This window comes from Trachypithecus francoisi, unplaced genomic scaffold (genome assembly GCF_009764315.1).
Source record: "Trachypithecus francoisi isolate TF-2019V2 unplaced genomic scaffold, Tfra_2.0 Lachesis_group4, whole genome shotgun sequence".
In the NCBI taxonomy this organism is placed as follows: domain Eukaryota; kingdom Metazoa; phylum Chordata; class Mammalia; order Primates; family Cercopithecidae; genus Trachypithecus; species Trachypithecus francoisi.
In genome coordinates, this window is record NW_022681469.1 from 119,032,848 (window position 1) to 119,047,587 (window position 14,740).

General features: G+C 44.1%; 1 long non-coding RNA gene across 1 annotated transcript; it reads left to right on the forward strand.

The window, feature by feature from the left end:
* Positions 1 to 1,385: 1,385 nt before the first annotated feature.
* LOC117072841 lies at positions 1,386 to 13,097 on the forward strand. The gene is made up of 3 exons (XR_004432964.1): positions 1,386 to 1,549; positions 5,373 to 5,377; positions 13,087 to 13,097. It is a non-coding gene; the product is annotated as an uncharacterized LOC117072841 (long non-coding RNA).
* The last annotated feature ends 1,643 nt before the right edge of the window (positions 13,098 to 14,740 follow it).

The window sequence follows — 14,740 nt, forward strand, 5'->3', positions numbered from 1 at the left end:
AGTAGCTGGGACTACAGGCGCCCACCACCACGCCCAGCTAATTTTTTATATTTTTTAGTAGAGACGGGGTTTCACCGCGTTAGCCAGGATGGTCTCGATCTCCTGACCTTGTGATCCGCCCGCCTTGGCCTCCCAAAGTGCTGGGATTACAGGCTTGAGCCACCGCGCCCGGCCGCCCATAAGGTTTTATTAAAAATTGGGTTTAACATTAATAGCACATTAATATAAAGGTGAAATTTGGGTTATTTGGTACAAAAATCATACAGGAAACACTGTCAAATATAAAATAGTTTTTTTTGCTTTATTTGGACTATATTTGCATAAATGTGTTCTTGGTATATGTTCCAAAGTTATGGGAAACTTCTATAACTCTAATATGACAGCGTATGTTATTAATAATTCTAATTGTGACGTAAAATTTTGTGTGCCACAGAAGTAACCAAGTTTTCTTATCATTTTTGGCTTTAATAGTGGCTGTCCTAAGACTTTTTATCATCCACAGACAATTGTTGTCTTATTTTAATCCTCTCTAGAAGGTAGTTTATAATCAACTATAGAACTCTAGCAGGTGTTTTTAAATGCAGGTTTCTAATAACTTTGAAAAATGTAATATTAGAATAGAGGAAACAACTTTTAAAACTCTCATGAAGAGCTGGAATGCTCATAAATATCAAACAAGTTAACTGAATTAACTGAACCAATAGAAAACTGAAGTAATCTTTTTAACTTTGCTTAAAACATTGCTGATCCTTTGTTTTGTTTTTCAGAGTCAAGGAAATTTTTCTTTTAAGCTATTTACAGCTTGTAACAATTGAGTAAAGTATACTGCTATGAACAAAATTTGGAATATATTTGTTACTCTCTACCTAATTTCTCCAAAATTTAAAAACTAGTTGTGAGCATTCTCAACTTGTGGCAATATAGTTATTTGCATAAGTGCAATAAGAATCTGTTTTTTTTTGTAACAGGACACAGTTGAAAAAATCGGTTATTAAACCAAGGCTTTGACTGGAATGGTGTGTTTTCCTTTAAGGAATTAAACGTGACTTATAAAGCCAATAAAAGCCCCATGGGGAACCGGCCTCATACCTTGCATATAACAATCCCTATACAGGGCTTCTGACCTGTGGCAAGAAAAGAATGTCACTTTCTAATAGGTCCAGAGCTGCAAGTTATCTTGGGACCTCAAGAGGAAAGAAATGTACCCAACTCATAGGTATTTGAGAGTACAAACCCATGGCTGGGCTGGGCTTTAAAAAGTCTTTTCTAAAATTTCTTCTATGGAATAGAGTTCCATCAAAGCCAATTGAAAAAGACCTATGTGAAAAACAATTATTCTTGCTGCACTTTATACAAATAATCAGGTCAAGTATAATAAAGCATATCAGTCTTACCATGATTTGTCTTTAGTAAAAATGGGAAACTGGAGAGAGAAATATTATGTTTCAAGAACTATGGTACACTTGTTATTAAATTCTAGTCTCATTAGTTGTTTTTAAGTTTGTTTCTGCAATTTAGGCTAACCCTGCCTATTCCTGTGAACCAACCAGTGATCTCAGTGTTGTTCAGAAATTAAAAAAATAACAGGCCGGGCGCGGTGGCTCAAGCCTGTAATCCCAGCACTCTGGGAGGCCGAGACAGGCGGATCACGAAGTCAGGAGATCGAGACCATCCTGGCTAACACAGTGAAACCCCGTCTCTACTAAAAAATACAAAAAACTAGCCGGCGAGGTGGTGGGCGCCTGTAGTCCCAGCTACTCCGGAGGCTGAGGCAGGAGAATAGCGTGAACCCGGGAGGCGGAGCTTGCAGTGAGCTGAGATCCGGCCACTGCACTCCAGCCTGGGCGACAGAGCGAGACTTCATCTCAAAAGAAAAAAAAAAAGAGGTGGGCAATATAAAAATCTGGATCAGTATTCTAATTCTGGGCAAATTAGAATTAGCTAACAACCCCATATCAGCTTAGTTCCAGCAGTTGCCCACTTCGTGGAAAGCCTTCTAATTTTGTTTACTTGGAATAAGTTTACTTATTTTTCTTTACTCTTGTGGAACATGTTGCTGTTATACTCTTTGTGTAGGAATACAGGACAAGCTTACTGAATGTTTTCTTAAATTAAACACTTGTTTGTTTGTTTGTTTGTTTGTCTTTTGGTTTTTTTTGAGATGAAGTCTTGCTTTTGTCCCCCAGGCTGGAGTACAATGGCTCGATCTCGGCTCACCATAACTTCCGTCTCCCGGGTTCTAGCAATTCTCCTGCCTCAGCCTCCCGAGTAACTGGGATTACAGGCGCCTGCCACCACATCTGGCTAATTTTTGTATTTTTAGTAGAGATGGGGTTTCACCATGTTGGTCAGGCTGGTCTTGAACTCCTGACTTCAGGTGATCCACCAGCCTCAGGCTCCCAAAGTGCTGGGATTACAGGAGTGAGCCACCGTGCCTGGCTTCAAATTAAACACCATTTAATTTTCCAGATGTCACCTTTTGTCAAAACTCAAGAGTTATGAATGGACCTTAGCATACTGACGCTTTCTGACTAAGCTCCTCTCTACGCTGAATGCAAGAGACCCTCATAGTTAGGCAGGAATATCATCGCCCCTATTCAGCCATAAGAAGTTATAGAAGATGGATCTTCCGGCCGGGCGCGGTGGCTCAAGCCTGTAATCCCAGCACTTTGGGAGGCCGAGACAGGTGGATCACGAGGTCAGGAGATCAAGACTATCCTGGCTAACACGGTGAAACCCCGTCTCTACTAAAAAAAAATACAAAAAACTAGCCGGGCGTGGTGGCGGGCACCTGTAGTCCCAGCTACTCGGGAGGCTGAGGCAGGAGAATGGCGTGAACCCGGGAGGCGGAGTTTGCAGTGAGCTGAAGTGAGCTGAGATCCGGCCACTGCACTCCAGCCCGGGCGGCAGAGCCAGACTCCATCTCAAAAAAAAAAAAAAAAAAGAAGAAGATGGATCTTTGTCCCTCTGCAACCCTTAGGATTAAGGGTTCTTTTATAAAAGGGAGGGAGAAAATGTTGGAGGCGTGTGAACCAGAGCAACTCCATCTTAAACGGGAGCTGGGTAAAATGAGGCTGAGACCTACTGGGCTGCATTCCCAGATGGTTAAGGCCTTCCAAGTCACAGGATGAGATAGAAGGTCAGCATAAGATACAGGTCATAAAGACCTTGCTGATAAAACAGATTGCAGTAAAGAAGCCAGTTAAAACCCACCAAAACCAAGATGGTGACGAAAGTGACCTCTGGCCGTCCTCACTGCTAGGCTCCCATCAGCGCCATGACAGTTTACAAATGCCATGGCAACGTCAGGAAGTTACCCTATATGGTCTAAAAGGGGAGGCATGAATAATCCACCCCTTGTTTAGCATATCATCAACAAATAACCACAAAATGGGCAACCAGCAGCCCTCAGGGCTGCTCTGTCTATGGAGTAGCCATTCTTTTCTTTTCTTTCATTTTATTTTATTATTTTATTCCTTTACTTTCTTAATAAACTTGTGCTCACTTTGCACTGCGGACTCGCCCTCAATTCTCTCTTTCTTTTTTTTTTTTTTTGAGACTGAGTCTCGCTCTGTCGCCTAGGCTAGAGTGCAGTGGCCTGCTCTCAGCTTACTGCAAGCTCCCCCTCCCGGGTTCACGCCATTCTCCTGCCTCAGCCTCCCCAGCAAATGGGACTACAGGAGCCTGCCACCTCGCCCAGCTAGTTTTTTGTATTTTTTAGTAGAGACAGGGTTTCACCGTGTTAACCAGGATGGTCTCGATCTCCTGACCTCGTGATCCGCCCGTCTCGGCCTCCCAGAGTGCTGGGATTACAGGCTTGAGCCACCGCGCCCGGCCTCCCTGAATTCTTTCTTGTGTGAGATCCAAGAACCCCCTCTTGGGTTCTGGATTGAGGCCCCTTTCCTGTAACAAGACCACGCCCACTTCTGTGACACTTGCATGTCCCAGGTTGTGACCTGTATTTCTGACCCACCGTCTATAAATCTAGGCTTCCCATGACCCCCTCCTTGGGTTCAAGTAATTTGTTAGAGTGGCTCACAGAACTCAGGGAAACACTTTACTTATATTTACCCATTTTTTATAAAAGAGATATTACAGACTGGGCACAGTGGCTCATGCCCGTAATCCCAATACTTTGGAGGCTGAGCTGGGAAGATCGCTTGAGCCAAGGAGTTTGAGACTAACCTGGGCAACATAGCCAGACCTCCTCTCTACAACTTAAAAAATATTTGTTTTCTACAAATAGAAAACATACCATTCCAGTGCATGGTGGTACACGCCTGTAGTCTCAGCTACTGGAGAGGCTGAGGTAAGAGGATCGCTTGAGCCCAGGCGATTTAGGCTGCAGTGAGCCACGATCCTCCCACTGCTCTCCAGCCAGAGCAACAGAGCAAGACTCCATTTAAAAAAAAAAAAAAGAGGCCGGGCGCGGTGGCTCAAGCCTGTAATCCCAGCACTTTGGGAGGCTGAGACGGGCGGATCACGAGGTCAGGAGATCGAGACCATCCTGGCTAACACGGTGAAACCCCGTCTCTACTAAAAATACAAAAAAAAAAAAAAAAAAAAAACTAGCCGGGTGAGGTGGCGGCGCCTGTAGTCCCAGCTACTCGGGAGGCTGAGGCAGGAGAATGGCGTGAACCCAGGAGGCGGAGCTTGCAGTGAGCTGAGATCCGGCCACTGCACTCCAGCCTGGGTGACAGAGCGAGACTCCGTCTCAAAAAATAAAAAAAAAAAAAAATAAAAAGAGTATTACAAAGGGTAGAGATGAAAGATGAACAGTCAGATGGAAGAGGTGCATATGGCAAAGTGCGGGCAGGGTGAGGAGCTTCCCTGCTTTTTCTGATATGCCATCCTCCAAGCAGTTCCACAGGTTTTGCAACCCAGAAACTCCCAGAACCCTGTCCTTTGTGGGAATGGGGGTGGGGGCTATGGAGGCTTCATTACATAGGCATGATTGATTGCATCACTGGCCAATGGCAATCAGCTCAGCCTTCAGCCTCTCTCCTCTCCCCAGAGGCTTAGGGGGTGGGGCTGAGTGGTCCAACCCTCCAATCACAGGGTTGCTTCCCCTGGCAACCAGCCCCCATCCCGAGGCTCTCCAGGAATCCACCAAGAGTCACCTCATCAGAACAAAAGATGATCCTACCACGCAGAAAATTCCCGGGGATTTAGGAGCTTCTGCGTCAGGAACCGCGAGGGCAGAGACCAAATATTAGAACCTAAGATTCTCCCAGCATCTCTATCAATGTGGGTGTTAGGAGCTCTGGCTCAAGAACTGGGGTCAGAGACCAAATCTATGTTTTTACCGTGTCGAAATATCGCGCCCATTGTTTTTACCCGGCTTATTGTACACATTTCAGTTACCCGTTCAGTTCCTGTAACCATCTGGGTTTGAGATTATTTGGGCCTTTGCAGTTTGGTGTTTTGGCTCTGGGTTCCTTACTAGCAAAGAAGATGAAAAGGAAAAGAAAGGAATCCTGGCCGGGTACGGTGGCTCACAACTGTGAGCACTTTGGGAGGCCAAAACAGGAGGATCCCTTGAGGCCAGGAGTTTGAGACCAACCTGGGCAACATAGCAAGACCCCATCTCTACAAAAACTTTTTTTTTTTCCAAAAAAGAAAGAAATCCAAGGGAATCTCAGTTTGGATTGGGGTGGGGGTGGGGACAGGGGTACTTCAGGTGAGACGGGGCTAAGAGACCTCCATCTCCAGCCTCTGTGGGGGCATATGTCCTCATCTCTCTCTTAAGCCTTCTTCCCGGAGTAATAGACTCTGTTGACTTACAAGTTTATTTAAACGTGTGGGCCTTATCATATGCTTGATCCTAACAGCACAAAGTTAAACAAAGCAGCTTTCAAGGCCTAAGGAGAGAGAAGTTGATTTAAGATAGGGTCCTATCGGAGGTTACTCAACTGTTTCTGGCTCCTGCCTTATCACTGACAAAGGCCACGCTCCCTTGCCTGGGTGCGCCCTGAGCTCCAATAGAAAAGAGAATCTACTTGAACAGCCCTGTGGGTGTCAAGCAGCTGCTTTCTTCCCCAGCCAGCCCAGTGCCTGCTCTGTGGGCTCTGACCGCAGTGGCCATGGTATGCAGGGAGGGAGGCCGTGCAGGGTTTTCTCTCACTATGGCTGATGCCAGAGCCCACTGGCAGCAAAACAGTGCCAATTCTTTTCTTTTTTTTTTTTTTGTTGTCAGATGGAGTCTTGCTCTGTTGCCCAGGCTGGAGTGCAGCCGTGTGATCTCAGCTCACTGCAACCTCTGCCTCCCGGGTTCAAGTGATTCTCCTGCCTCAGCCTCCTGCATACCTGGGACTACAGGTATACACCGCCACGCCAGGCTCATTTTTATGTTATTTTATCTTTAGTTTTTAGTAGAGACAGGGTTTCACCATGTTGACCAGGCTGGTCTTGAACTCCTGTCCTCAAGTGATCCACCCGCTTTGACTTCCCAAAGTGCTGGGATTACAGGTGTGAGCCACTGCGCCCGGCTGATTCACCTCTTGGTAAGCATCTAGATAGTTTCCAGTGTTTTTGCTGCGGCAAATAAGGTGTAATGCACGTCCTTGCAAATACCTCCAGATGCGCATGTGTTCCCCTAGAAATGAAATTGCTGGGTCGTCAGGTAAACACACCTCCCGCCTTCCCAGATATTGCCAAATGATTCTCTAAAATTGCAGTACCCACTGACACTCCCTCAGCATATCAGAGAGGTTGTTTTTTTGTGTGTCATTCTGTGGGTGTCCAGCGGCATCTCATTTTAACTCACATTTCTCTAATTATTAGCGGCATTGAGTATCGTTTCTATGTTTATTCATTTCAGTGTTTTCTTCTGTGGGCTATTTATTTATGAGACGGAATCTCACTCTGTCACCCAGACTGGAGTGCACTGGCACGATCTCAGCTCACTGCAACCTCCACATCCTGGGTTCAAGCGATTCTCCTGCCTCAGTCTCCAGAGTAACTGGGATTACAGGTGCATGTTACCACGCCCAGCTAATTTTTTTGTATTTTTTGTAGAGATGGGGTTTTGCCGTGTTGGCCAGGCTGGTCTCAAACTCCTGGCCTCAGGGGATCCGCCCACACCTCCCAAAGTGCTGGGATTACAGGCGTGAGCCACTGCGTCCGGCCAAGTTTAGATAGTTTTCTATTGGGTTGTTTGTCCTTTTCTCATTATTTGTAGAATTTCTTTCTTTCTTTCTTTTTTCATTTTAGATTCAGGGAGTACACACGCAGGTTTGTTACACAGATATATTGCGTGATGCTGAGGTTTCGACTTTGAATCCACCATTCAAACAACGAACGTAGCGATTTTTCAACCCTTGCTCCGTCTCTCCAACCCCATCCCCAATAGTCCCCAGTGTCTATTGTCCTTCTGTTTGTGTCCACACGTACCCAACGTTTAACTCCCACTTGTAAGTGAGAACACGTGATACTCTAAGAATCTTGTATTCTCAGATCAACAATCTTAACTTTCTGCCGAAGCCCCTGCTGTACCACTTGCCTAATATGTGTTTTTGTTTCTGTGTTAATTCACTTAGGATAATGGCCTCCAGCTGCATCCATGTTGCTACAAAGGACATGATTTCATTCTTTTTTATGACTGTGTAGTATTCCATGGTGTATATGAACCACGTTTTCTTTATCCAGTCCACGACTGATGGGCACCTAGATTGATTCCGTGTCTTTGCTATTGTGACTAGTGCTGTAATAAACATGTGAATGCATGTGTCCTCTTTTGCTTTTTTGAGACGTACTCTTGCTCTGTCACCCAGGATGGAGTACAATGGCCAGATCTCGGCTCACTGCAGCCTCTGCCTTTTGGGTTCAAGTGATTCTTCCGTCTCATCTTCCCAAGTAGCTGGGATTACAGGTGCATGTTACCACGCCCAGCTAATTTTTTTTTTTTTTTTTTTTGAGACGGAGTCTCGCTCTGTCACCCAGGCTGGAGTGCAGTGGCGCGATCTCGGCTCACTGCAAGCTCCGCCTCCCGGGTTTACGCCATTCTCCTGCCTCAGCCTCCCGAGTAGCTGGGACTACAGGCGCCCGCCATCTCGCCCGGCTAATTTTTTGTATTTTTTTAGTAGAGACGGGGTTTCACCGTGTTAGCCAGGATGGTCTCGATCTCCTGACCTCGTGATCCACCCGTCTCGGCCTCCCAAAGTGCTGGGATTACAGGCTTGAGCCACCGCGCCCGGCTTTTTTTTTTTTTTTTGAGACGGAGTCTCACTCTGTGGCCCAGACTGGAGTGCAGTGGTGCAATCTTGGCTCACTGCAAGCTCCGCCTCCTGAGTCCATGCCATTCTCCTGCCTCAGCCTCCCAAGTAGCTAGGACTACAGGCACCCGCCACCACACCCGGCTAATTTTTTGTATTTTTAGTAGAGACGGGGTTTCACTGTGTTAGCCAGGATGGTCTTGATCTCCTGACCTTGTGATCCACCAGCATCGGCCTCCCGAAATGCTGGGATTACAGGCGTGAGCCACCGCGCCCGGTCATAGTTTTTTGTACTTTTAGTAGAGATGGGATTTTGCTGTGTTGGCCAGGCTGGTCTTGAACTCCTGACCTTAAGTGATCTGCCCACCTTGGCCTCCCAAAGTGTTGAGATTACAGGCGTAAGCCGCCGTGCCCAGCCACATGTGTCTTTTTGGTAAAACAGTTTATATGCCTTTGGATATATACCCAGTAATGGGATTGCTGGGTGGAATGGTAGCTGTATTTTGAGTTCTTTGAGAAGTGTCCAAATTGCTTTTCACAGTGGCTGGACTAATTTACGCTCCCACAAACACTGTGTGAGTGTTCCCTTTTCTCCCCAACCTTGCCAATATCTGTTATTTTTTGACTTTTTAGTAATAGCTCCCCGACTGGTGTGAGATAGTATCTTACTTTGGTTTTGATTTGCATTTCTCTGATGATGAGTGATGTTGAGCAATTTGTAGAATTTCTTTGTATATTCTGAGTACTAATCATTTGTTGATTATAAGGCTTACATATATTTTCTCACAGATGATAGCTTATCTTTGGCCATTTTGTTCTATGTTTTTTTTTTTTTTGCCATGAAGTTTCCTTTTTGAGACATATGCACTATTTTATTTTATTTTATTTTATTTTTCCTGAGACGGAGTCTCATTCTGTCATCCACGCTGGAGTGCAGTGGTACAATCACAGCTCACAGCAACCTCCGCCTCCCAGGTTCAAATAATTTTCCTGCCTCAGTCTCCCAGGTAGCTGGGACTACAGGCATGTGCCACCACGCCCGTAAAATACACAAATCTTAAAGGTACAGCTTGATAAAATTTTTACATTTGTGAACACGTGTGTAACCACCACCCAAATCAAGACCTGGAACATTTCTATAACCAAAAAAAAATCCCAAGTCCTAAAGTGCTGAGATTACAGGTGTGAGCTACCGTGCCCGGCTGTTTTATATATTCTGATTACTATACATTTGTTGGCATTTTAACTTATTTTAAAACTTTAAAAATTATATGTATGCTCTTGCATTTTTTTTTTTTTTTTGAGATGGAGTTTTGCTCTTGCTGCCAGGCTGGAGTGCAATGGCACTATTTATGCTTACTGCAACCTCCACTTCTCGAGTTCAAGCGATTCTCCTGCCTCAGCCTCACAGGTGCCCACGACTATGCCCAGCTAATTTTTGTATTTTTTTTTTTTTTGTTTTTCTTTTTTTGTTAATGGAGTCTTGCTCTGTCACCCAGGCTGGTGTGCAGTGGCACAATCTCGGCTCACTGCAAGCTCCGCCTCCCAGGTTCCCGCCATTCACTTGCCTCAGGCTCCCGAGTAGCTGGGACTACAGGCGCCCACCACCATGCCCGGCTAATTTTTTGTATTTTTAGTAGAGATGGGGTTTCACCGTGTTAGCCAGGATAGTCTCGCTCTCCTGACCTCGTGATCCGCCCGCCTCGGCCTCCCAAAGTGCTGGGATTACAGGCATGAGCCACTGTGCCCGGCATTGTATTTTTTTAGTAGAGACGGGTTTACCATGTTGGCCAGGCTGGTCTCGAACTCCTGACCTCAGGTGATCCACCTGCCTTGGCCTCCCAAAGTGCTAGGATTATAGGCGTGAGCTACCATACTCAGCTGAGTTCTTTATATACTCTGATTACTAGACATTTGTTGGCTATATGGGTTGCATTTAGCTTATTTTAAAACTTTAAAAATTACATGTATTGTCATGCAATGTTTTTTTGTTTTTGTTTTTTGTTTTTCTTTTTTTGTTAATGGAGTCTTGCTCTGTCGCCCAGGCTGGAGTGCAGTGGCACGATCTTGGTTTACTGAAACCTCTGCCTGCCAGGTTCAAGCAACTCTCCTGCCTCAGCCTCCCGAGTAGCTGGGACTACAGGTGCACACCACCATGCCTGGCTAATTTTCTGTATTTTTAGTGGAGATGGGGTTTCACCATGTTGGCCAGGCTGGTCTCGAACTCCTGACCTCGTGATCCGCCCACCTTGGCCTCCCAAAGTGCTGGGATTACAGGCGTGAGGCACCGTGCCTGGCGTCATGCAAGTTTTTAATATGTCCATTTCCATCAATTTTTTCTTTTTCATGTATCTTTTGTGTCTTACTTAAGAAATACTTCTCTAGATCCAAGAAATGGAGGTATTCTCCTATAGTTTCTTCTAAGTGTTTTACAGTTCTTTTCTCCACATTTAGATATTTAGTGACGAAAGGTTCTTTGCCTGTCCAAACTTTAGTCAGGTTTCTGAGTCTTCTCCAAAGCCCATCCATGTACTTTCTTATAAAACTCAGTTTTGGCAAGAATCCTGCTAGGTCAGTTTAGCAAGAACTCTCCGTCCTCAATACCTGATCATCCTTAGTATCTAATCACTTCCCCACCCTCCATGATATCCCACGTGATGTCTGATTACCCTGGCCTGTCTTCAGCAACAATCCTGCTAGGTCGGTTTAGCTAGGATTCCCTTCACTCCTGATGTTTTCTCTTAGTAATTTTCCATCCACCGACTCCCACTCTGCTCCTGGGTTATAAATTCCTACTTGCCCATGCTGTGTTCAGAGTTGAGCCCAATCTCTCTTCCCCACCGCAAGATCCTGGTGCAGTGGTTCCCATACCTATCACGATGGTCCTGAAGAAAGTCTTCCTTGCCATGCTTTAACATGTATTATCGAATAACGTTTTAACAGTTACGGTGCTGCGACTCAGATAGGACCAGATTTATCCCTGGAGCTAGCTTCTCCCTACGACATTAAGTGAGTGCCTCTGAAGTCTTTGTCTTCCTTCCTGACTGACAGGTCAGGAAGTCAGACTCCCGAACCATTGCTCCAGACAAACATCCGTTGAAGCAGGTGAGGACAGACTTTGATTCTGTGGTTTTTGTTGTTTCTTTGTTTGAGACAGGGTCTCACTCTATCACCCAGGCTGGAGTGCGGTGGTGTAGTCATAGTTCACTGCAGCCTCAAACTCCAGGGCTCAAGTGATCCTCCCACCTCAGCCTCTCAAGTAGCTGGGATTGCAGGTGTGCATCACCATGCCTAGCTAATTTTTTATTTTTTGTTTTTTGTAGAGACAGGTCTCACTATGTTGTCCAGGCTGTTCTTGAACTCCTTGGCTCAAGTGATCCTCCCACCTTGGCCTCCAAAGTGCTGGGATTATAGGCATGAGCCACTATGCCTGGTACATTCTTTTTTTTTTTTTTTTTTTTTTTTGAGATGGAGTCTTGCTCTGTCACTCAGGCTGGAGTGCGGTGGTGTGATCTCGGCTCACTACAAACTCCACCTCCCAGGTTCAAGCGATTCTCCTGCCTCAGCTTCCCAAGCAGCTAGGACTACAGGCATGTGTCACCATGCCCGGCTAATTTTTGTATTTTCAGTAGAAACGGGGTTTCACCATGTTGGCCAGGTTGGTCTCGAACTCCTGACCTTGTGATCTGCCCGCCTTGGCCTCCCAAAGTACTGGAATTACAGGCATGAGCCACTGCTGGCCAGACTTTGATTCTTAAATTATGGGTGTATTTGCTGAAGCTGGGTTAGAGTCCCAGGCTTCGTTTGAAAGGTACTTTCTGGGCTGGAAGTCCTCTTCCTGGCTCTCTGTGAGGCCTCCCTATTCTCTCTCTTCTCTCTATTGGATCCTGCTTCTCCTGTGGGAACTTTTCTGTCACCTGAAAGCTCTCTTCTCAAACCCCTGCTGACTCTATCCTCTGCCAACTGTGTACCCCACTGCCAGGCCCTTTTCCTCTCCACTCCAGCCCCTCAGTCTCTTGTACCTTAGGTCCCCTACCCTTCAGTGAGGGCTCTCAAGGAACTCAGCACCTCATCCCCCAAGCAAGCATCTGAAGCTGAAAAGAGAAAAACAACAACAAATAGAACTGTTTGAAAACTGAGGCTGGGTGTGGTGGCTCACACCTGTAATCCCAGCACTTTGGGAGGCTGAGGCAGGAGAGTTCCTTGAGCTGAGGAGTTTGAGATGAGTCTGGGCAACATAGCGAGACCCCATCTCTATAACAAACTTAAAAATTAGCCAGGTTTGAAGGCACACACCTGCGGATCCAGCTACTTGGCAGGCTGAGACTGGAAGATTACTTGAGCCCGGTAGGTCGAGGCTGCAGTGAGCCGTGACTGCACCACTGCACTCCAGCCTCGGTAACAGTGAGACCTTGTCTCAAAAATAAAAATCAAAAAAAAGCAAAGCAAAGAAAAAGAAAACTGGACAAATGAAAAATCTTAAAAGCTGCCTTCACAGATATTGGTAAAAATTTTTAGTCCTTACTGGGTTGGTAACCTTAATTTGTCCCATTTTCATCAGAAACATAATTGGATAAAATATAAAGTGGAGATAAACCAGTGAATTTGTATTATCCTGGTTTACTGCCTCATGATTCAAATTTTTAAGATGAAAAGCTATAAGATCTGTTTACATCTGTCTGTATGTCTATGTGTGTATACATGTATGTATATATGCATGTTTGTTATGTATACATGATATTTTTCTTTTTTTTTTGAGATGGAGTCTCGCTCTGTTGCCCAGGCTGGAGTGCAATGGCGCTATCTCGACTCACTGCAAGCTCTGCCTCCCGAGTTCACGCCATTCTTCTGCCTCAGCCTCCCATGTAGCTAGGACTGCAGGCGCCTGCCACTTCACCTGGCTAATTTTTTGTATTTTTAGTAGAGACGGGGTTTCACTGTGTTAGCCAGGATGGTCTCGATCTTCTGACCTCATGATCCGCCCGTCTCAGCCTCCCAAAGTGCTGGGATTACAGGCTTGAGCCACGGTGCCCGGCCTACATGATATTTTTCTAACTTCAATGCTAATACAAAACTAAAATAGCAAATTGTCTTAGGGATAAATGGGCACTCAAACAAATCAAGTATTCATAAAATTATCAGAAAAAATAAAAAACTGAATAATTTTTTTTAAGTTCACATGATCCAGGATAGTCTTTAGTAAATAAAAGCTAGTTTTAAAATTGTTGGTGAAATGAAAATAGGAATGTCTTTAGAACTGTTATCATGAAATACAGACATACAGTTTTTCCTGAGTATGCTGGTAAGATACGTTTGTGTTGTATTTGCTAGATGTTTAAGGTCATAAAACTATAAATCTAGGAACAATCTAGGAACAGAATGTACAAGAAAAATGAATTGCTTAATTGCTTTGTGCATGTCAGACATAAAAGTAAAAAAAAAAAAAGAACCTTGTTAACTTTTTAGTTTCATTGCTTTTGTGATGTTTTTGATACTTATCTGATTTATTACAGGAAAAATACTTTAAAATAGTGCCTACCTTTGTCTAATGTTTCATGAAATTTTTCATGAGCAGTTAAAAAACAATTGCTGAGAATAAATAAATTAGGTGAATGTAGTAGAATAAAAGTTTGTAAATGAACTCTTAAAAAATAATTATGCTTTAAAAGATGTCTACTTGAAAATAGTTTCAAAAATCTTTTTGTGACGACTTGTAACCTTAAAGTTGTGTTAACTAAAATTGAATAATTGATATTCATTAAAAATCTAGACTCAGCTATGGAAAAGGAATCTTGTCATGTGTGGTCAAAGCTGGCTAAGATTGGCTAGATTTATTTGTGAAGTTTTATTAAAAATTAGTTCTAGTAGTACATTGATGCAAAAGTAGAATTTGGTCCTCTTTCTAAAAATTACAAAGTTTCCTTGAACTATTGATCTGAGAATGTGAAGGGTTTTCTTTTTTCCTGTAGGTATTGGCCTAGAAAATAAAAATTTTATGTCTTATCAAGAGAATTTCTTGTGCTTGATGTTGTCTTTTATCAGGTCTTTGCTTACTTGAGAAAACTAAGTCTTCTCAATATCAAAAAACCTAAGTTCTTCTTCACAACTATGTAATCTGTGGTATTTGCCTTTAAAATATTTTATGGTCACCAACATGGTGAAACACTGTTTCTACTAACAATACAAAAATTAGCCTGGCGTGATGGTGTGCGCCTGTAATCCCAGCTACTTGGGAAGCTGAGGCAGCAGAATTACTTGAACCTGGGAGGCGGAGGTTATAGTGAGCTGAGATTGCACCACTGTACTCTAGCCTGGGCAACAAGAACGAAACTCTGTCTCAAAAAAAAAAAAAAAAAAAAAATATCATCATTTTGATTAGATAACCGAGATTATGTGTAATTAAGTGCTTTAACCCTTTTGACATTTTTAATAAACTTCCCAAAATCATACTCTAAATTAAGTCTTTTTAACTTCAAGTTAACTTTGGTATTTTCCAGTTGGACCCCAGGATATCTCAAAAGGTATAT